Source organism: Pleurodeles waltl, chromosome 10, assembly GCF_031143425.1.
Source record: "Pleurodeles waltl isolate 20211129_DDA chromosome 10, aPleWal1.hap1.20221129, whole genome shotgun sequence".
NCBI lineage: Eukaryota > Metazoa > Chordata > Amphibia > Caudata > Salamandridae > Pleurodeles > Pleurodeles waltl.
This window is the reverse complement of record NC_090449.1, coordinates 440277526-440300524: the sequence shown is the minus strand read 5'-3', so window position 1 is coordinate 440300524 and position 22999 is coordinate 440277526. Positions and strand designations below refer to the sequence as shown.

General features: G+C 44.2%; 1 protein-coding gene across 2 annotated transcripts in view; it reads right to left on the bottom strand.

The window, feature by feature from the left end:
* Positions 1-22999, bottom strand: part of SMARCD3 (SWI/SNF related BAF chromatin remodeling complex subunit D3) — a 2604506-nt gene that overhangs the window by 2301826 nt on the left and 279681 nt on the right. The window lies entirely within an intron of this gene.

Sequence of the window (22999 nt, the reverse complement as noted above, 5' to 3'; positions counted from 1 at the left end):
AGCAGAGCTTCAGTGACACAGTAAGCACTACCAACAACACACACATTAGGCCACAAACTATGAGCACTGGGGTCCTGGCTAGCAGGATCCCAGTGAGACAGGCAAAACACACTGACATATAGGGATTTCACTATGCGCATTGGGGTCCTGGCTAGCAGGATCCCAGTGACACAGTAAAAACACACTGGCACACACTCACAAACAGGCCAAAAGTCCGGGTAACCATGCTAGAATGAGGCTACTTTCTCACAGATGCAGCAAAACAATAGGGGACATCCGGCTAGCAAGTGTGTTTAAAATCTGTTATTTGTCAATTTCTTCAATGTTCAAGTAGTGTTGTGCCAGGGGTCTATTTTCTTCACCTAAGACGCACCAAAATAAGATTGAACTTTTGTGCATATATTTTGTTTACTGTTTATTCAGGGAATGTGGTGTCAAGGAAGGATTCAATGTCACGGAAGCTGATTAACCGATTAGGATTCACAATTCAATTTCAGTTTTTACTTTGTGAGATATACCTTATTTCAGTGTGCTTGTGCAAACAATATGGACATGCGGGCTTGGGCACACCACAACAAATTGCATATTAAGCACAATGGTTCTGGCTATATAGCATGCTTGACAAATCTTTGCAGAAAACATGCATGCTTTTCATGAACATCCATTAACCAAGTTATTTCTTCAGTGTTGTTAACGTGAATAACATATTCTACATGTTATTTCTCACGGTTATGTGCACAGATCTCGCCTAGCAGTCCTGTGAACTAAACAAGCATTGACAAAGCCAATTGGTTTAGCTTGTGAGAGCTACAGGTTTTGGCAATGTTTTGTAGCCATGCTCTACAGCAGTGTGGATGCTTTGCATTGTGACTAAAACTAAACTAATTTAAAAAAGCACTATGATGGAGCCTGGGATAATGCCCTTTTTTTTTTTTTTAAGTGTAGTAGCGCTGGATGTATCATAGTCATTTTTATCATTATATTTATCCTTGCTTCACAGCAGCCACACTGCTATACGTTATGGCTACAAATCATTAGCAAAGTTGCCAATGCCCATGCAGTACAACGTGAAGAAAAATGCTAAGTCAGAGTCAAAAGTCTGAAAGGCAAGATCTATTGGCTTTGCCAATACTTGAGTTGTGTTAGGATGGGGGAATCTGTTGGCTCGCCTGCTGCATGCTCACCTGTTGCTCACTGGTTACAAGTCAAGTGGTGAGGGAAAAGTGAAAGGGCCAAGTATGATGGCAAGCAGATTTGGTGTCCTACACTGGAGATAGTGACTGTGGTCACCGAGGGCTAGTTGCTGAACCCAAATCCTGAACACTCTATTGGTGCAAGCGCTCTGCTTAGTGAATGTAACTGCTGAAACCAACCCCTCCATCACAAAAGAAACTGCTTCCAGCCTGAGTCGCTCTTAGCCCTCCACCAACTGATGGGATGAATCTTCTACAGGGTGACGCTGCTCATGCTGAAGTAGTTGCTGGCTCCTTTATTTCTTGTGGCAGCTAGTATGGAAAACAGGTCTAATGGCAATCATTCACAGACCATCAGTCCACCTGGATGCTCTCTCGTCTTCACCCAGACTTTCTCTCATCATCACTAGTTTGATTGCCTTTGGCATCCAACAGTTAATCCACAAACAGAGCCTGGCCGCAATGGGGAAGCCGAAATCAGCTACACTGAACTCCAATCTATCTGCGGAAACATCAAGACCCACAAAGTGATGGATTTTCTTGCAGCTGGGATGGATCAACTCAATGCAATTTTAGAGGCAATAGGGACAACTGGGGTATTCCTCCAAACCAAAATAGATGCGATTGCCATCCACGTTGGTCTCTTGAGTGAAGATCAAAAGAGGCCGACTGAAGGGTATCCCAATCAGAGCATGGGCTACAGGAGATGTAGCCCCAGACTTCGGACTGGCACAAGCAGATTCAAGACTTAACAGACCCCATGTTCTTTCCGGAAGGCAGAGCAGAGGATGCAGAGAGCCACTCTTGGTACAACAAAGTCAGAGTTGGAATCTGTGAGGTGCCAAGGGGCAGGACACTGTTAAATTTCAGGAAAACTGGATAAGGAGATTTGTGGCAAAGGATCAGGTGGGAACACCAGTCAACCAGGCACCGATGCAAAGGGCTTACATCAAGGTATGATGCAACTCCAAGATACAGCTACATCTTAGAAGGAACAGACTTGGGACAGTAAGCACTCGGCGCTGGTGGCGGCGGCTTGTATCACAGATTCGCTCAAGTCTTCACCTCCCTCTTGAGTGATACTTCTGAAGACATAATTTATCCCCTTTTGATGCCCTGTATAGCCTTAGATCTCCTCCAGCGCAGAACCCTCACACTGCAGATGACCTCCTATATGGGGCTTCTCTCTAGCGTATTATATGAGGACCTAGTTTATAGCAGCAACACTTTCCCACCAGCCCTCTGGAGTTCAATACAGCAGCAAAATACACATATGCCTGTTTTTCCAGCCACTCTTCCAGCTGTCAGGTAGCATGAGTTAACCCTAATCTGAGCAGTCTTACACCAATTCAGGGTGAGCTGGCATGGGACAACAGAAAGTTTATGTATATTTCTGGCTAGTAGTACTTCACCACTGAATAATATGGCTCTGTTGAATGTAATTTCGAACTCGGCTGGGAGTACTTCTTTAAAGTGCTGGCCAAATTTGGTTTTGGGGAGCGAACCATACAGAGGACTAGGCTGCTCTACGCTGACCTCACTGCCAGTGTCCGGGTGGGCACATTGATCTCTGTCTGCTTCTGGGTACACAGGTGGAGAATCTCCTGGTTACAGCTTAACTGGTCTAAACTTTATATATTATCGTTGCAGACAAACGCCAATCCAACTTGGCTGGACCTGGCAGGCTATATATTTAAATGGGAGAGCGGCTCCTTCCGCTACCTGGTGATTAGCCTTTTTTGCATGCTGGACAAATTCTGCTCATCATGTACTTCTCCACTATAAATACTCTTAAAGCTGCTGTCTTGAATAGTTGTGCTAAATTTCACTGCACTCTAAAACTCTAAGGAAAGCATAGAAAAAGAAACCCTAATGAGTCCACAATTCAATCTTGCTTTGTTATGTGACTATGCATAAAAATAGCCAATGGGTCGAATACAAAACTGACAATCCAAAACATACGTGGTTCCTGGAATATTCTTTATTTCATTTTATAATGCAGAAAAAAAACACAGCCAATATGGTTCATCCCCACATGACCACCCTGGAACTACTTCAGGGCTAAGATATTTATTTCAAATTTTATAAATATCCATGCTTTGGAGGTGCAAAGGACATCTCCTAACTGAAAGATTTTCCTGTCCTCATCTGAAAATAAAATCAGCTAACTCCTTATGTGAGACGGCTTTTATTCCTCATTTATGAAATGGGTTAGTCCCTTAGGAGTATCTGTGCCCCTGGTGATCTTCAGCGGGGTGGGAGCAGCAAGACTTGTGTCACTGGCAGATAAAACGGAAGTGCAGGCAGGAGATGGCCGCAGATTCCCTCCCCTCCCTCGCTGCTCATGCACTGTCTCTCCCCGGGCACAGGCTGCTGCAGCACGTCACATACAGAATCATAGTCAGCTCACATAACCTACCCTCAATTGAGAGGTATGCCCCCAAAAGATTTATGCAGAAAGTGTGTATTTGCATTTCTACACCTCTGCAGAGCATGCCCCGGCAGAGTGCTCGGACACAAATCCAGCACATTTAGAGCCCACACTTGCTGCAGAGTTAATGTCATTCATGCATCAGTACCCCCAGTACTCTTAAAGTCTTCCAAAGGACCGTAGGTAGGACCAAGGGAAAGACATCAAGCACAGTGCTGGGGATCTCAAGGCTGCACTGGGCTCCAAGATTGACTAATTGTGCAAAGGTGCGAATGCAGTGGGGTCTAGACTACTGGAGGATGAACACCTCACTGAAAAACTGAAATTAACAGTCACAGCAAAGACGCTGAAATTGGGAGACTCAGTGAGCAACTGAACACTGTGCTATTAAAACTAGAAGATATAGAAAAAAGGGCAAGATGAGAAAATCTAACAATCAGAAACCTGAAGGAGGGTGGAGGGGCTGGACGTACTCATGTTTATGTCAAACTTGTTCAGGTCGATTCTGGCTACTGGTTATCCCAAGGTTCAGCTGGATAGAGCACTCCAAGAGGGCCCAATGAACCCCAATCAAAATACTGACTCACACAATGTGGTGGAAAAGTTTCACTGCTTTTGCAAAAAAAAAAAAAAGAAAAGAAAATGAAGTCCACCAGGACGCTTGGTTATTTGGTACACTATCCTGTTATGTTAATTCCTGCTCCATCTTAAAAGATCTTGCCTAGACTACACCACAAAGGAGGGTCACCTTCTAGTCTTGTCAACGAGAAGTTGAAAGCAGAGAAGATTTGCCACAGGCGCACATATCCATTTGGCATGGTGTTCGCCTACTTGGGGGCAATCCACAATGTCACAAAACATTTTGAACATTTTGAGGTGACAAAAATCATGGAGCTAGTCCATGGAGAGGACAGATCCGAAGCAAGGGGAGGTGATGGTCGACAGACTGGCAGCGCTGAGCAAGTACATAAGGAACTCAGGTGACAACAGCAGAGGACACAAGCAAATAGATCTGCACTGAAAACTAGAAACATGCAGGAGTCTAGGCAGCCTGCCAAACAGATCTATGCTGACAGATGTATAAGCTGGGATGAATGGACCTCATTCAAAGATGACAAGAGGGATGAGAGGGGGGTTTGTTGCCTGGCCTTGGTGGGCGGCTGTGGGATGTGAGGAGATCAAATGATCATTGAGGATTACTGTGGGTGGGATGACAGGGGCTGGAAGAGAATTGAAATTTGGACTCCTCATGTAGCTGGTTGTAAAAACAGCAGTTACTCCACGTACAGGACACACGTGACTGGACAGGGTGACCCATATATGTGCAGGTTGTGCCAGAATGTTGCAACAGTTAAAGGTTTTGACATAGTTCTTGACTTTCTTGAGCCTTTGGAGGGAGCAAACAAAATCTCGCTTTTTTTGTCCTCTTGACATTAAGGATCCTAGGGTTATCATTTCCAGCCGTGGTTGCGGATCTGAGGTGCTATGAAAAAAATGTCTTGGCTAACAATAAATGTGGATAAATCAGAGGTTTTAAATTTGACTCTACTGGACCAAGAAATAAACATCTTGAAAGCAGAGCTTCCACTTCGGTGGACCATATAGCAAATAAACTATTTAGGTATACAGATTACACCCCGGGCTGACCAATTTATATGTAGCTAATTATCCACGTTTGCTCATAGAGGGAAATGGCAGAATTTAACGATTTTTGGTTGGGTAGGATAGAAGCCAATAAGAGAATGTTCTGCAAAACGTATGATACCTGTTTCAAGCCAATCACATAAAAGTAAATATATTTTTTTTTTTTGCCAAACTATGTAAACTGACCACTAAGTTTATTTGGAAGGAAGCAAGACCCAGAGCGCTATTAAGATTACTTCAGCAATCAAGAGTTTCGGTTATGGCTTTCCCTGATTTTAAGGCTTACTACTGGGCATCCCAACTGAAAATAGTAACAGAATGGGCAAAATCCAAAATGGACAATATCTAGGCTCTTATTGATCATGCCAAAGTGGAATGTCACCTGTGAGATCTGACCTAGTTCCACAGGTATGACAGACCAGCTAAACCTATTTATCTACTCTTGTGGGCACAACCCTTTCTGTTTGGGATAGAGTGGCAGAGAAACTCAGGTTGACCTTGTTCCCTTTCCCATACACTCCCATTCATTATAATCTTGATTTTACTACTGCATTAAAAACAGGACCGTGTGAGAAATGGAAAGGGGGGGGGGGGGGGGTGTAAAGCAACTTCCGCTTCACTTCATGGGGTGGGGGGTGGGAATAAGGTCTATTTAACCAGTGTAAACTTGAAGTTGGACTGAGGGGAAACAACAATACTGAGATATGCACAAATATGGCATTGATTGAATGATTGATTGTTACAGTCTGACGTTACTGTGGCAACACATAGAGATCAGATTTCTTTTGAGAAAAGTATAATGTTGAATTGAAGAAACCTTTTTCACATGTAGTAAACTGTAGTTCATCCCTGGTAGCGCAGCAAGTCAACCTGGGAAGCAGACAGCAGATCAACTGTCACTGACCTACACATAGCTACTTTCTATGGACTATAGAATACAGTGTACCGTCAAAACATAACCATGGCATGTGCAGGTAAAAACATAAAGGCAAACAACACATACTTTCCCTTAAAACGAAAACAAGACAAAAAATAATGCAATTAATATATACACATAACAGAAAAAGACGTTAATTTGAAAAACAAAGTACAAAACAGAAGAAATATAATTCATTTGACAAATTCAGAGAATCTAGTGGAAGGTTGCCTCAGTCTGCCTGAAACTTTGACTCTAGAAGCTACTGTGTCTTCTATTATTTTATTTACCTTGGACAAGTCATCCAAATTATTTTGGAACACTTCATTGTCCTTATTCATTCTTGTTTGAGCTTCTTGGCAACTTTCTTTATTATTCCTTACCACAAACCCCCATCTTCTCTATCCATTTCATCACCATTGCTCACAGGCAATGGTCCAACATACTTAGCTACCCTTTTCACATTCCAAACCTTTCAGACTTGTGTCACTACACCATTAGTAAACACTTTTACTACCTTTATGGCATCACCAAACTTGGAAGTACCCTTCCTTATTACTCCTGGCTCAAGAATCCTAACCCAATCCCCAACTTTGATCTAATGGATTTTTGTCTTCCACTCAGCATCATACCATTTTTTGACTCTCTTTTGTTTTCTCTTCACTTTCTCCGCTATTTCTGATAAACTACATTTTTTCTCTCCCCCACCATCTGAACCACCAAGGACATAACTTCGAAGCAGTGTTCCTGCCTTTGAACAATTTAAAATGGACTAACTTCAGTTGTGGTGTGTGGTGTTATGCGGTACAGCCATAATTTTTCTCTTAAATAATTTTTCCAGTCACTACCCTCCTTGCGTTCTTCAGTAATGTAACTCTTCAAAACACAATCAAATCTCTCAACCTGACCATTTTCATGAGGCTTGTACAGTGCTCTAGTAATATATTTGATTCCACAGTGTTTACGAAACAATTCCATCTCTGATGACCTTAACTGCACTCCATTATCAGTCACCAGTACACACAGACAACCTTCCCTTGAAAAAATGTCCTTGAAAAAAATAAATTACTACATTAGTTGACACTTGGGACACAAATTTCCCCTCCAGCCATTTGGTATGGTGATCAATAAGTAACATGCACACTTTGCCTCAACTGGAAGAAAATTGAATGGTCCAGAAATGTCAAACAACTTGTTGCCAAGGAAGCTCCAGCCACTCTACACACTTAAGTGGAGGAGTGTTAACTTTTAGCATCTTTTCACCACTGGCACATACTTCACATTCTCTCATGGCCCTGTCAATCATTTTGTCCATTCCAGGCCACCAAAAACAATTATGTATCAAATTTCATGGATGACATTCCTGGATGCTCTTTATGTGCCAACTTGAGAATCTTATCTTGTACATCATTGGGGGGGGGGGGAGGGGGGGGAGGACACATTTCCCATTCTTAAAAAGCAAACCCCCTTCAACTACTAACTCCTCTGCTACCTTGGACAGATCTAAATATTATGCTCTAATTTCCTTTATGTTTTGGCCATCCTTCAATTACATACTTTTTGACAACTTGCCACACCATGTCCTTTTCCTCACTCTTCTTTCAAAATTCTTCTTAAATACTATCAAACTCATTGGACACTATGGGCCTTATTACGACCTTGACGGAGGGGTTTTCCTCCATCACAAATATGGGGGATATCCCGTCCGTCGTATTAGGATCCCATTATATTCAATGGATATCGTAATAGGGCAGACAGGATATCCTTCACATTTGTGATGGAGGAAACCCCTCTGTCAGGGTCCTAATAGGGCCCTGTATCATTAACAGTGGCCACCATATCATCTTCCTTCACTGAATTTCCCTCACCACACTGTTAGTATGGCAACCTAGATAAGAAATCTGTTGTGACGTTTTTCTTTCCTGGTACATATTCAGCCTGGAATGCATATTCTTGTAACTTTGGAGTGAGTCTAACAATACGTGTTGTGGAATTCCATCCTTCACTTGGAGGCAGAATGTTCACTAAAGGTTTGTGATCCGGCCTCAATAAAAAATCTACACCTCCAAACATAATTTCTGAAGTGTTCAATTGCCCAAACACAAGCCACCAACTCTATTTCAATTACTGCATACCTTCTTTCAGTGTCAAAGTACATGACGCAAATGACACACTCCATTCACCTTTACAGCACTTTTGTGATAATACTCCTCCCACACCATACATGCTAGCATCAACAGTGATTATACAATCCTTTCCTATGCAAAACGGCTTAAAGGTAGGGTCACTCACAATTTCTTTCTTAATTTTTTCAAAAGCTAACTGTTACCTTTCCAAACCCACTAACTTTTTTTGTCGTAACAACACTTTTAGAGGTCCCTTTTTCATAGCGAAATCCTTAATAAACTTGCTGTAGTATGCGCACATGCCTGCAAAAGACATCAGTTGCTCTTTGTTAGCAGGGGCTGGTGCCTTTGTAATAGCTTCCACATTGGATTTTTTTGGGAATAACACCATTGCCTGACAATGTGTGCCCAAGTTATTCCACAGATTTTTAAACCATTTTACATTTAGCTGCGTTCACAGTCAAACCATGTTTCTCCAATATACTGCATACTTCTGTTATATGTCGCACATGTTCATTTTCATCCTTCAAAAAAATGTAAATGTAATCTTGAAAACATTTTACAAATTCACTCACATCCCTAAAGATGTGAAACATGGCTCTCTGAAATACAGAGGCCACTGATGCTAAACCAAAAGGCATCCTATTAAATTGGTACAAACCTTGAGGTAATAAATGCTGTTGAATGTTTCAAGTCCTAAGAAAGTTAAATTTGGTGGTACACTGACCTGAGATCTAATGTAGAAACAAGGTGCACACCTTCTAACGTAGCTACCACTTGCTGATGTTGGGCAGGGGATGGCAGTCCACTATATTGTTTGCATTCAGTGCTCTCAAATACACAAACAATCTCATTTTTTTTATCACTCTTATGAGCCAGAACTATGGGAAAAACCAACTCGGATGATTCTATCTCCTCTATAATCCTTTCTTCCACTAACATTCCTTTTAAGTCTTCCCTAATATTAATAGGTACACCCCTCAGTTTTTGTTTCACAGGAAGTGCATTGCTTTTGACTTTGATTTTATGTATAAAGCTTCTCAACTTTCCTAGTTTTTCACTGAATACCACAGGAAAACATTATTTTATTCACTTCTCTATATTATTTTCCTCAACATACATTACTCATTCATCACTCAGTAAGGAAACTGGTTCCTTGCGCCGGGGATTCAATATAATTTCCAGTTTTCATTGGTCTCTCCAACCTGAAACATTGACACCTTTCACAGCCACATACATTTAAATCTGGGCCATTCTTTCTTTGAATTTCAGTTCCACGTCAGTATAACCATCCATCTCAATGGTGGAACCATCAAAACTTTCAGTTTTTATATCAGAAGGGTTTAACTGGCTGTAGCTAATCACATCTTCCCATTGTTGCTGGAAATATTGTCTGGGTATTATTCTCCAAGGGGAGCCAGAATCTGCCATTAATTCTAACTGTACCCCCAAAACACTCACAATGCACTTAGGAGATTTCTTCATTCCTAGACTAGTATTCCCCTCATCTTCCTCATGAATAGACAACACTATTCCTTTTTCCACCCCTTCATCTTTCTCACTAGTCTTTCAACTACTTCAGTAGTATATGACACTTTACCCCGCACAGGTCCTGAACTTCTCTTAACATCTCTGTACACACGTGCAAAATGTCCCATACGACGACACTTCACGCATTCCTTGTTAATTGCTGGACACCAACTACATGAAGCAATATGATTTGTACTTCTGTACATGTAACAAGCATTATTTTTTTCTCCTGCTTATCCATTTTTTTCCACTACCCAAATTATTTGTACGTGAACTGCCTACACCACTACTATCCTCACTATCTATATTTTTGCGTTTCACAATACACACATTCTCAAATTTCCACACTTGTATAATACTACTCTTAACTGTAGACATCCATTTTCAAATTGCTCCAATGCCTTAGCGGTAGACATCGCATCTTGTAGCTTAGGCTCACCCATAATCCATAATTGTTCATGATTTCTTCACATGAACTATTATTTGATCGCTAATCATTTAATCTGTCATGTGACCAAAGTTGCAAGTCATGGATAAAGCTGTAAAGGCAGTAAGAAACTCATCAAAGATCTCTCCTTCTAATTGTACTCCTGTATGGAACTTAAATCTATTTAAAGCAATGTTAGTAACGGGCTTGAATCTGAGTTCCATCCTCAAAAGTGCCTCTTGAAATGCATCGAATTCTCCTTCTCCACTAGGAGTCGTCACCTGTGGTAATTTTCTAAAGCTAACTTGACCCTCTGATCCAAGGCAGTGTAACAAAATGTTTTTTTTTCATTTAGCACCCATCCTCTCACTAGCAACTGCTTTCAAATAACTTATACATTCCTCCTTGCACCTTATCCAGGGTACGGGAGGCTTCTCCTTGCTTTGTAGAAATTTTGTTGGGGGATGATCAAACTGCATGATGTCTCCCAGCTAAATTATACTTTTATAGAATATATGTGCAATTATAAATGAACTGACTATATTATAAGGTAGTATTCCAAACGATGGTGAAATAACGACACATGAAATATTGTAAGATCAACATTCTAAAAAAATACCCAGACTGTAGGTTCAATATTCCAAAATAATACCCAGATTTTCTGCCAAAGGCGTGTATTATGGTAGCTATAATCTGTGCCGGTAAATTCCTTGTCTGCACTGTTTATTTTTGTGTTAACTCCATTACAATGGCTGCCACCTAGCGTGAACATGCGTCAAAGTAGAACGTGAGAATCACAGGTTGGAACCCTCAGTCACTAGCATCGCGCTCCCAGTGACAAGGATTGTTCACTTAGCAACCTGAGCTGCTCTCATGCATGCTCGCTCTGACTTCCTGTGACTCGCGCACACACATGCATGTTCTGTCTTCTACAACTCCAATGAATCAGATGCATGAGAATGCACAATTGCGCGAGGAAATGGATTGCGTGAAGGATTGCAGATCGTAGCCGGCAATGTTACTTTAACGATAAATTTGTGGAATATTTACTCCAAAACAATGCGATAGTCCTTGAAGCAAATAGTTAGGGTATCCGGCCACCGTGAAGCAATCCTGCTCCTAGTTGAATCCCACAGAAAGCTTCTAGATGAAAAAAACAATTACTTCGGTCCTCAGAGGTAAATCCATTTGTGTGCTACCCTCAATGACAGGACACCTCTGCCACTCGTCACCATTATGGAACTGAAGAAACCTTCATGTGTAATAAACTGTAAGTTATTCCTAGTAGCACAGCACGTCCACCTGGGAAGCAGGCAGCAGATCAACTGACACTGACATACACATAGCTACATTCTATGGAATATAGAATACAGAGCACTGTCAAAACATAACCGTGGCATGTGCAAGTATAAACATAAAAGCAATAAAGATAAGAAAGCTCCTTTCCACAAAGTGGGTAGTGAGTGATCTTGAGTATTCATAAATTATTAATGGGAACGGGGAGTGAGGGGATAGACATCCAAATACTCAGATCAGACAAAGGCAGTGGGACCTTCTACAGAAAGATATACACAAAAGCTCCATTAGCTAAGGAACCAATGAGATACGGTATAAATTAAATTACGACTGGACCGATACCCTAAGGAAGATACATACAATGTACCCTGTGAGGGCGTGACCTGCCAGGATGGTTGCTTAGACGGGACTCCTGGCCGCTCCCGCTGTGGAGCTCGCAATCCATCATCCTGTGTACCCTGTCTGCAAATAACAGTGGGGCTGATGGGTCGATGGGGCCAAGCTGACAAGACCCCAGGCTGAAGGAGCAGTGGAGCCACGATAAGGGTTCCAGGTGAAGAGCGGCTCCCAGGGAGACATGTTGAGCTGAGCCTGGTAGCGTGGGGATGAGCAGAGCCAAGCGGTTATGCTTACCAGACAACAGGGAGGCTGAACCTGACAGGTGGCTGAGTGAGAACGTGGCAGCCTGAATCGACTGGGCAGCGTGAAATTGTAGAACAGCCTCATCCCCAGAGGTTGAAGCGAGGTTGAAGGTAAGACCCTGGGAAAAGCATGAGTGGGAGCCCATGTGGCTCATCAAGATCCCCTACTACGCAGAGAGAGGAAATGCAACAAACTGCTGATTGAAAGCTGGACCCTGGTTGCGATGACCACTGGATGCCTATTTAGAACAAGGGAGGTAGTGACGGCAGGACCCTGGCTATACACTGAAACACTGCTGGGCACTGAAAAGCAGAGGGTCTGCAGGGCAAAAGCAGGTACGGATGCCCAGGTACTAGGGGCCCTGAGATCAAAATACCAGGACAAGATAGTGCTAAGACTCGCTGGGGCATGGGTGGGTCCCAAGCTACTCAAACTAAGTACTGGGGGGACCCCTTGATTCTTCCTTGGAGGTGACGTCAAGAGACATGGAGCCGGCGGGCCTGTGGCCAGGAGGGGGCACTCGGATGTAGTGGGTGCTGACCATCCTATGCGGCCTGGGGGCAAACCTACCTGAGGCCCTGGTGCCTGATTTTACAACCACAGGAGACAACACAGCGGCAATACCTACTGCGGCAAACCAGTGAGCCAGCTGCTGTCTGGCATCCAGGCCTGTCTCAGAATCACCATTATGGGTCACGGGAAGAGGGAAAAAACGCAAACCAACAAAATAGGCCAGTAAATGGTATTGAGGTCTGTGTTAGCAGTCTTGGAACATGGTCAAGAACAACTATAGTTGCCCCTGGCCTGGCGCCCACAATGGTAATGCTCCTGGCAGCCATCCAGGAGTCCTGAAGTGTGCTGGAGGGAAAACTGGATTTAACAGCTATTGATATGAATCACTTCCAAATGGACTTGCAGAAGGTAGCAGATCGTACTATGGCTGTTGGAGACGTGGTGGATGCCCTGAAATAGGAAATGAAGTAATTGAGGGCCACGGTCACCGGACTGAAATGTAGTACCATGCACATGAAGGAGTGCCTAGAGGGTGACAAGGTGTGACCCTGGCGGAACAGCGTATGCCTGGTGGGGTTCCCGGAGTGTGCAGAGAGCCCCTCGGCGGAACTCTTTTTAAAGGATTGGGTCATAAGTACAGTAAAACCTTTGCACCATTTAAAATTTTTCACAATTGAGAGGGCGCACCAGAAATTTGTGCCAGCGCCGCACTCTGGGGTGCCAACCATGGTACTTATAGCTCATCTATTCGATTACAGCGACTGTGACGCCATCCTCCAGCACGAGCGCACCCATAGCCCCCTAGATTCAAAGACAAGCAAATACTTATATATCGTGACTATACTCGTAGTGTTCAAGACTTGAACAAAGACTTTCTGCCCATAAAGAAAAAATTGAGAGATTACAATATCAAGTATAGTCTACTGTTCCCCGCCAAGTTAAGAATTCAACATACTGGCAGTGTACACTTTTAAGCGTCCCTTCAGGGGGTCTTGGACTGGCTCGACAACCTGGGACAGAAGTGCACTACAGGTCCACCTGGTTGGGAAAAGGCCCATGTTCATCTGGTGAAAAGATCTGGCAGAAACAGGACATCACTATGGCTCTCTAGGTAATCAGATACTTGTGAAGGAGAATGCATTGGGGTGTGCCTGGATGGAACTTTGAGGCCCGAAGTGCTGGGGTCAACGGAACAAAGCACTTTTTCACAAATTAGACTAGTGCCTCACACTATGAGTGGCAGTACTGATGCTGGGTAAGCACCTCAGGCCTTGTTAAGAGGCTGGGTGCGGTTCTGGGAGGTCCAGATGAAGGCAGCTATTCCCCAGCTAGAGGGTACTGAGGCAAGCAAACTCTAATCTTATTGTATATATGATATGGATTTTGACACACAGATGGGCGATAAGACCCGCTATGGAGAAGAGAGTGACAAAAACTTACTTTTAAGGCAAAGCATTAGAACATTATTTATATGTATTGTTGCTTAAAACACTGCATGTACTATGTGCCTTGGGAAGGTGGAAAGGACTCATGGCTGTCCAGCTGGTGAAGATTGTTTGTGAATGTGGGATAGGTATTACAATACTGTGCTCCGCGGTGGAAGGTGGTGAAAGGTCCAGCCTGTGATAGTCTGCTGAGTACCTCTTTTGGTCTGGCGGCGCATAGGGGGCACAGCTCCTCGGCCTGTGGTGTGTGCTACACTCCTAAGGGTTTATTAGTTGACTTAGTTGGTGGGGGGGGAGGGGTGAAAGAGGTGTGGGATGGTGACCAGTACCATTTTGGCCATAGGTTGAGTCAGAAGGGGCCCTGCACATACTGCTTAAGGATGGGGGTTTGTTAGGGTTATTTAAGGGAATATTAGATGCTTTTGAGGCATGTGGGTGGAGTGTTCCTCATGTTAGATGGAACTTTGATATGCTTCAATGGATAGTGAAGCCCAGTGGGAGGGCATCAATACCTACTGCCCTTAGTCATTCAGGTAGCAAGTATAAGTTCCTCACATGGAATGTACAAGGACTACACAGGCCAGAGAAAAGCTACAGAATACATACTAACTTATAACACTATAATATTTTGATTACGTTTCTCCAAGAAACAGATTTGTGGTGTGACTGTACAGCCAGCCTGCGTAAAAAGTAGAAGGGGCAGATATATGCCACCGCTTATTCCGGCTTTGCACTTGGGACCCTAATATGGGTAGCCCCTTGAGTTCCACTTAAAAAACTGCAATTGCATGCAGACCCGGAAGGGAGAGACATTATCCTATATGGGACCCTAGATGCACACGAACTCTGCCTTGTTAGTGATTACATGTCCAATGTAGACAGTGCGGACTACTTTGGGGAGGTGATAATGGCAGCACAGGGGTTAATGCCCGCAGAGATGATCATGGGGATTTCACTTGCGTACTTAAAGGAGGCAGACAGATCCCTCCACTTCAGGGCACAAAGACCAACATGACGGAAAACCTCAAGCAGATGATGGCAGCCTTGGAGTTGGTGGATATTTGGCAGGCTTAGCACCCCCAGACACGTACATATTCCTGTTACACATCAGCAGCCGACACACACACACACACACACACAGTAGCTTAGACTATTTCCTAACGCAGGCAGACGCAACACTCAGTCACGGACACAACCTATTTGGCCAGGTATTTATTCAACCACAAGCCCCTGCTCTTGCCCTACTCCTTGGCTAGATACATATCCTGGGTACCACTGTGGTGGATGAAAGTGGGGCCCCTAACTGACCCGGCATACAAGGTGGTGATTGCGGACGCCCTGAAAGATTACTTTATAGATAATTGGGAGAGTATTCAGAGCAGGCAAACAGAATGGTAGGCAATGAAAGTGGTGCTCAGAGGGGTAGAAATGGCAACCACCACTGGCATCCCACAAACACTGGAGGAAACCAGACAGTAAAGGAAGTAAAAAACAGGCAACCTTGGAAATGGCCCTTCCACATGACCAGGAGGTACACCCAGAGTGCGGCAAGCCCAAAAAACAGGTTTACTTCTTATGGGATAGACTAGAAAAGCATGTGAGGCTCTCATACAGGCCCTAATTGCAGGAAGAGGGCGATGGATCAGGGCACATGTTAGCCAGGATGATTAAGCAAGAGAGGTTTGCAAAGTCCGTACTGGCTATAAAAGGACCACTCAGGAGTACACACAGCAGGCCATTAATGAGACACTCGCGGAGCATCTTCGGAGGGTGTATACGTCACCCGGGGTGCCCCCATACATCTGGCCACAGCCTACCTAAGACACGCTCTCAATGACATGTCCAGAAGATGGGGAACAATCAGACCTTTAAAGCTCCCTGACAGCAGGAGATACTGCGGGTCATAGACTCCCTCAAGACAGCTAGAGCCCTGGTTGGGGAGCAGGGGGGGGGATTTGGGAATTGCTCATAGAATTATATAGGAATTCCCTGAAATGATGGCCAATAAACTGTTGCCGGTTTATCTGGAGGCCCTAGAGTGGAGGGAACTCCCAGATTCTATGAGTGAGGCACTTGTTGTGCTGATACCCAAGCCAGGGAAAAACCTGCTATATGTGGCTTCCTATCGCCCTCTATGCTTGTTGAATGTAGACCAAAAATTCAAGGCCAAGTGTTGGTAACACGCCTCCTCCGGTATATCCCAAAACTGGTCCACCCAGACTAGTTGGGGTTTATCCCATGCAAGAACACACCCTGTAATCTGTGGCGTTTGACGCTCTTTCTTGACACTCCCAGCCTGGAACAGGACCATTATGCCTTAACCTTCCTAGACATGTAGCAAGCATTAGATGAAGTAAGCTGGGAATATATATGGCAAGTATTAGAGAGGGTGGGGTTAGGGCCCAAGTTTGTCACTTGGAAAAAGTTATTGTATGCAAGACTGATGGCGCACGTATGAACAGGGAACCTTGTGCCTGCGGAGTTTGAATTGCAGAGGAGAACAAGGAGCCCATCCTTTCAGCCACCAAAGCTTTCACCAAGGGGCATGATTCAGGCCTTATGTGCGCGGGATTATGTCCATCATGAAACCTAATCTCAAGGGGCTCCACAGACCCTCGGAGGAAATTGATGGAAGACTTGGGGAAAGACCAGAAAGAGACAGAAACTAGTAATTTACATTCTGAAGCATCCCTAGGGGCCAAAAATCTGGTGGTCGAAAGTTGGATGCAGTCTCTAGACTCAGCCCACAGGCAATGGCTCAGAAAACGGGGGAAATGGAGGAACAGATGACCTGCTGAAGATTGAAGACATGGAAAACAGAGCAAGGAGGGAAAATCAAAGGTATTGAGAAAGGCCAAGAAGGCTATAACATAACCTTTTTTTGAAAGACTTCTTCACATTTCTGCTGGCTGTTGCTTACCCAAAAGTGCAGCTGGATAAACCTCATCATATGCACCTGGATAAGAAGTGGCAAAATGCCAGGCTAAGGTATGTGGTGGTGAAATTCCACTTCTATCCTTAGAAGGAAGAGGTGATGGAAGCAGTAAGGAAGATACATGATATAGCTTTCAAAGAGTACATCTGCTTCTTCTTGTGAGACCTTTGATAATTCATGCTGCAGAGAATGGCCAGTTTCACGCCGGTTACCAAGACCCCCACCATGAAAACATCCACTATAGATGGACAGAGCCCTTTGAAATGGTATATGACTACTGAGGAACAACCCACCACATCAAGGGCTTGGAAGAAGCAGCTGAAATAGTGAAGACCTTAAAATCTTTGCTCAATCTGCTACATCTGAAGAAGTCACTAAAACCCTGGTTGTTTTCCAATCAATACGAAGACTATGTGGACCTATTATCCCGTTTGACAGCTGCCAGCACCAAGACACCCCTGGGCCCATGCGCACTTTTTTCAAATATATAACATAACAAGATAGACATGGGATCAGTGGCAATGGAGAAAGAATCAGGTGAAAGCAGAAAAGATGCTTCTTCAGTAAAGGCAGCTTGAACAATCTATGATGAAACGCAATCCAGTAGATAAGAATGAATATTGAGTTGAATATGCCAAAGTGGTATGGTAGTGGGAGTGCTCCTCTACAGTACTGGGAGAGATTTACAGGGTGTGCCCTAGGGAATCTGAAGAATGATGAGAAGGATGAAAGAAGGCATTATTTACCTAGGGTACACCCTGCCCCAAATTCACTCAGTTCTGGAAGGACATATTAGGTACCCTACAGAGTAGTTTGGGGTTCCCCCTCCCACTAGACCTGAAGACTTACGTCCTTGGGCCAAATAATTGTACTCATAGGGCCAAATTAGAATGGTAGGTGGCTCTTCAAACCTGAAGGACTGTAAAACTGCCTACAGCAACTTACAAGAATAAAGTAACCCCACCCACAATCGAGCAAAGGTGTCAATGGCAGTGAAGTGTCCTAGTGATGAAGAACGCTCACAAATAACCTCCTTTCTGAGGGACAATGGAGTTCAGAAATTAGACACAAGGCCTCTTTTCTTGAATGACTTGGAAGTAGGAGGGGGTTCAACTTAACAACTGCAGCAGGATCAGAGCCTGAGCTCTGTGTTCAGCTAAATGTTTGTGTGGATGTTGCCAGTGAGTTGCTTTTGGGTCGGGCTATATGGAGGGGATGCAGGACTATATTGACGATGCTCATGTTTCACATAGCTGTCAGACTGTATGATGTGTTATCATCTGGTGTTAAGTTTATTGTACTCCTTAAGTAATGTATAAAACAATAGAAATATAATATATTGTTTACAAAAAAGTATGTGTGCATTTGCTGCATTCTCTGGGATGCACACCTGACAGGTGTAAGGTGTGGAGTTAAAAGGAGGCAGAAAGATGATTTGGGAACTGTCCTTAAGGATTTTTTTTAAATCCATTTTACCACTATATCAGTGTCATAAAGTCTTTGGGCTAATTGTTGGTAGTCGACCATGTCAAATACAAACAAAAGGTCAAGGCCCTCCCCTCTCCCTTTCATAAAGGCGTTAAAAACCTGGTTGTTCACTCTCTAGGAAAACACAGCATAATTAAAAGTTTCTCTATCAGTTTGTCGTGCGCCACAGCAATGCTACAGTGGCTAGACACCCATGAGCCTTGCTGCGCTTTATATATTTTGGTCATTCCATTTCATCATTTCAATTAATTTCATAGAAATGAAGGAGCAAAAACGTTATATCTACGGAGCGCCTGAGGTCAATTCGGATGGAGATTAGTGATGATTCCATACTTCTTCCAGATCTGAAAAAGTTCTATCATCTCATAGTCTTTGTTTGATGTAAGATGAAATCTGGGAGAAAGCTGGCCCATGCTTCGCCCCTCCTGCATCCTCCTTTCTCTCCCTCTCACGCCTTCTCTCTTGCGCCTCACTTCCACCTCTGTCCTCCTCACTTTCCACTCTTCTGCCTTCTCTGAACATTTTATTCTTATATCTTTTATGAATTTTCTGTACTTTTTCAAACTCTTTGAGCCCTTTTCTGACCTTTCTGAGCCTTTTTCTGAACTCTGTGCTTTTTTGATAAATGCTGCTACATTTCCTGAACTCTTTGTGGCTTTTTCTGAACTCTTTTGCCTCGTTCTGAACTTTCACACTCTTGAGATCTTATCAATGTTTTTTATTCCTGTCATCCTTTCTCTCCTTTGCTCCTTCAGCCCCCCCCACAGCCCTCCACAGATGTTTTTCCTTTTCTCATCTTCCGCTGCGCCTTACCTTCTCTCTAGCACGTTCTCGCTTCTTTCTGCAACTTCTTCCTGCCCACCACTCCCTGCCCTTCTAGCCCATCTTAGGACCTACTCAGTGGCGGCCGCTGTGTGACCGTGCATGGTGTGCAAAGCTAGTGTGACAAAGACAAGCTCATCTGCATCTGTACAATGCCACAACCCCTTGTTGGACCACCCTCCACTGCTACTCAGCAGCAATCCTTTGCATGCCCCTTCAAGGATGCCCATCAACCCACTGCTGCTGAACTCCACCTCTCAGTACGTCAGGACCTTTCTCCTGTTTCCTTTGCAGCAGCACTTCCTCACACTTATTCCCTACGATAATTCTCAAGCCACCCACTCACGAGCTCCCCTCACCAAACATCACAGCATACCCTCAGCAAGCACTAACATGCATGCTTCTCAACCTGTGCTCACTTAAACACACAGTCGAAATCTGGGACCTCCTTAGCAACAGCACCCTCGACCTCCTCTTCCTAACAGACACCACGATGAAGCCTCATCTCCTGACATCATTGTGGCCATCCCAGCAGGATACAAGATCGCACACAAAGACCACCGTCACAAACCAGGAGGAGAACTCACCATTATATACAGCGACATCCTCAATTGTTCCACTTCCAAGGACATGGACAACCCCTTCATGGAACAAATAAACTTCAGCCTACAAACTAACGATAGTCCCAACCTTAATGGCACCCTAGCATACAGACCACCACAATCATGAAGCAACTTCAGCAACCTCATCACTGACTTCACCGCCCCCTTCATCATCAACTCCAAGGTCTTCCTACTTCTCAGTGATTTCAGTTTCCACCTGGAAGACCCTTTGACCACTGCTACACCCATATCCTCAAGAGCCTGCACAACACAGGACTTTTGCACTTCATCATGGAACCCACACACAGTGCAGGACACAATCTAGATGCAATATTCACCTCTGGAAACAGCATTACCTATCACCCTGCCTCACCACTCGCATGGACTGACCACTCCATCATCAACTTCACAGTCTCCACACCACTCGCTAAAACTCCCATCAGCACTAACCTGCCCAGCTGGGACTGGAACAGAATAACAGAAACTGGCCTGCTCAGTGTACTCAAAACAGACCAAACCAACATCACTGAAACCTAGTCGAGGACATTGTCATCCTTAACCAATGGACGGCCAACGGTGCTAATGCTTTTGCACCCATCAAGACTCAAAAACCACAGAACCAACAAACAGGCCTACGGGTACACAAAAGAACACCAGTACTCCAAAAGGTATTGCAAACAGCTGGAAAGGAAATGGAAAGCCAACCATGACACCAGATCAACCTTCAAAGCCGCTTTGAGGCACTACCACATCCTTCTGAGAGACTCCAAGAGAAGATCCGTAACTGACTGCTTGAAGCCAACTATAACAGCAGCAAAGACATCTTTGACACCATCAAGAAATTCTCCACCCGGGACGCCTCAGCCATCACTCCATCAGTCCATCACAAGAACTCTTCGGCAACCACTCCGACTTTTTTCACAGCAAAATCAAAACGATATACAATTACTTTGACAATTAACTGAACCCGAAGGACAACAGCAGCAACGAGCCCACCTCCCATGTGGTCACTCACCTAACCAACTAGATAACACTCACAGGGAAGATGCTTCTTAAATCATGAAAACTGGCACTCTGAGGCCCCCAGAGACCTATTTCAACATGATATCTACTGCCTGGGAGGACTTCTCATCAGCAAATTCCTCACTCACATCATCAACTCCTCTATGTCTTCCACAATCTTCCTAGATGATTGGAAACATGCTGTATTATCGGCCCTCCTCAAGAAACCACTGGCAGACACCCCCTGAAGTGATGACCAACTTCCGCCCAATCTCCCTACTACCATACCCAGCCAAAATTATAGAGATGGCAATCAACCATCAATTCACTAACCACTTGGAACTCCACAGTCTTTTCAACCACACCCAATCGGCTTTTGAAGCAACCATAGCATGGAGACCACACTCATCTCGCCTACAGAGGAGATTCACACCTTACTTGACCGAGGAGAAACTGCTGCCCTTGTGTGCTGGACTTCTCTACTGCGTTCGACAACTATCACACTCCAGCCTAATCAAAAGAATCCACCCAACTTGCATCCAGTGTTCAGCCCTTAAATGATTATGCTCCTCCCTCACAAGATGAACACAGAGTCAAATCCCCACCCTACACATCAAAGCTCAAGGATTTGATCTGCGGAGTCCGCCAAGGATCATCTCTCAGCCGCGCTCTGTTTAACATTTACCTGCCACCATTTACCGACGTTATTAGATCTCACTGCACCTGCATTTTGTACGCTGACACCCAGGTCAACCTGTCAATGTCCGACAAGTCCTCCACGGCCACATCTAACTTTACCAAATGAATGATCTGTGTAGCGGAATAGATTAAAACCAGCTACCTGAAACTCAACGTGGACCAGACAAAGGTGCTGATTGTCGGGAACAAGAACTCCCCCTGAGAATCCAGATGGTGGCCATCAGAGCTTGGTCCAACATCTATACCATCTAACCATGCAAGAAACCTGGGAATCGTCCTTGACAACAAACTCAACACGGCCTCACAAGTGAACGCAGTCAGCTCCTCCTCCTTTGACATACTAAGCATCCTCAGAAAAATCTTTAAATGGATCCCCATGAACACCAGGCATACCACCACTCAAAGCCATAGTCACTAGCAGACTAGACTATGACAATACACTCCATGCTGGAATCTCCAGCCACCTCCTCCACTGACTTCAGACCATCCAGAACACCACAGCTAAACTCATACAGCTTCACACACACATGCATACAAGGCACTGCACAAGACAGGACCAGCATATGTTAACTGCCACCTTCACTACCACCAACCCACCAGACTCCTACCCTCAGCCTCACTCTCCCTCCCAAACCCCTTTGAATCCACAAATGTGGAATGGGTGGCCTAGTCTTCTCCTACATTGCACCCAAGTCATGGAATATCCTGCCTCCACACATCAGGGCCTCCTTGTGCTTCTTGAATTCCACAAGAGGCTGAAGACCTGGCTCTTCAACTAATGCAACTAGCCCCTGGCAGACAACCTTCAAACCTGCTCCAGCACCTGGAAAACTTTCGGGTGATAAATCGCACTATACAAACCCATATAACATAACAAAGCTCCTTTTTCAATAAGTGTATCTAGAACTGGACCGTTTGATGAGGGTCTGAAGTTTGCTGGGTCGGATTTGTGAAGTCCATGTTCCTTTAGAATTGGTTTGATCAGGTTTTCAAGTCATCTAGGAATCCTCCAGTTGAAAGGGAGAGATCTTTCTTTCTGGAATGGCAGCAAGGGACTCCAAAAGGGTGGTTTTATTGATGTTTGGTGGGAAATGATTTGCTGGAAACTTGCCAAGTATTACAATTTCACCCATTTTGTAGTCTGGTATTATATCTGTCTCTGTGCTGCTCATCTTTTCTAACACTGCATACCACTCACATCACATGCTATGTGCCCAGAAGTTTGCTGAACACCCACAAACTTAATATATTTATACAGAGGACACCTATTAGTTTTGTGTGCATTCAA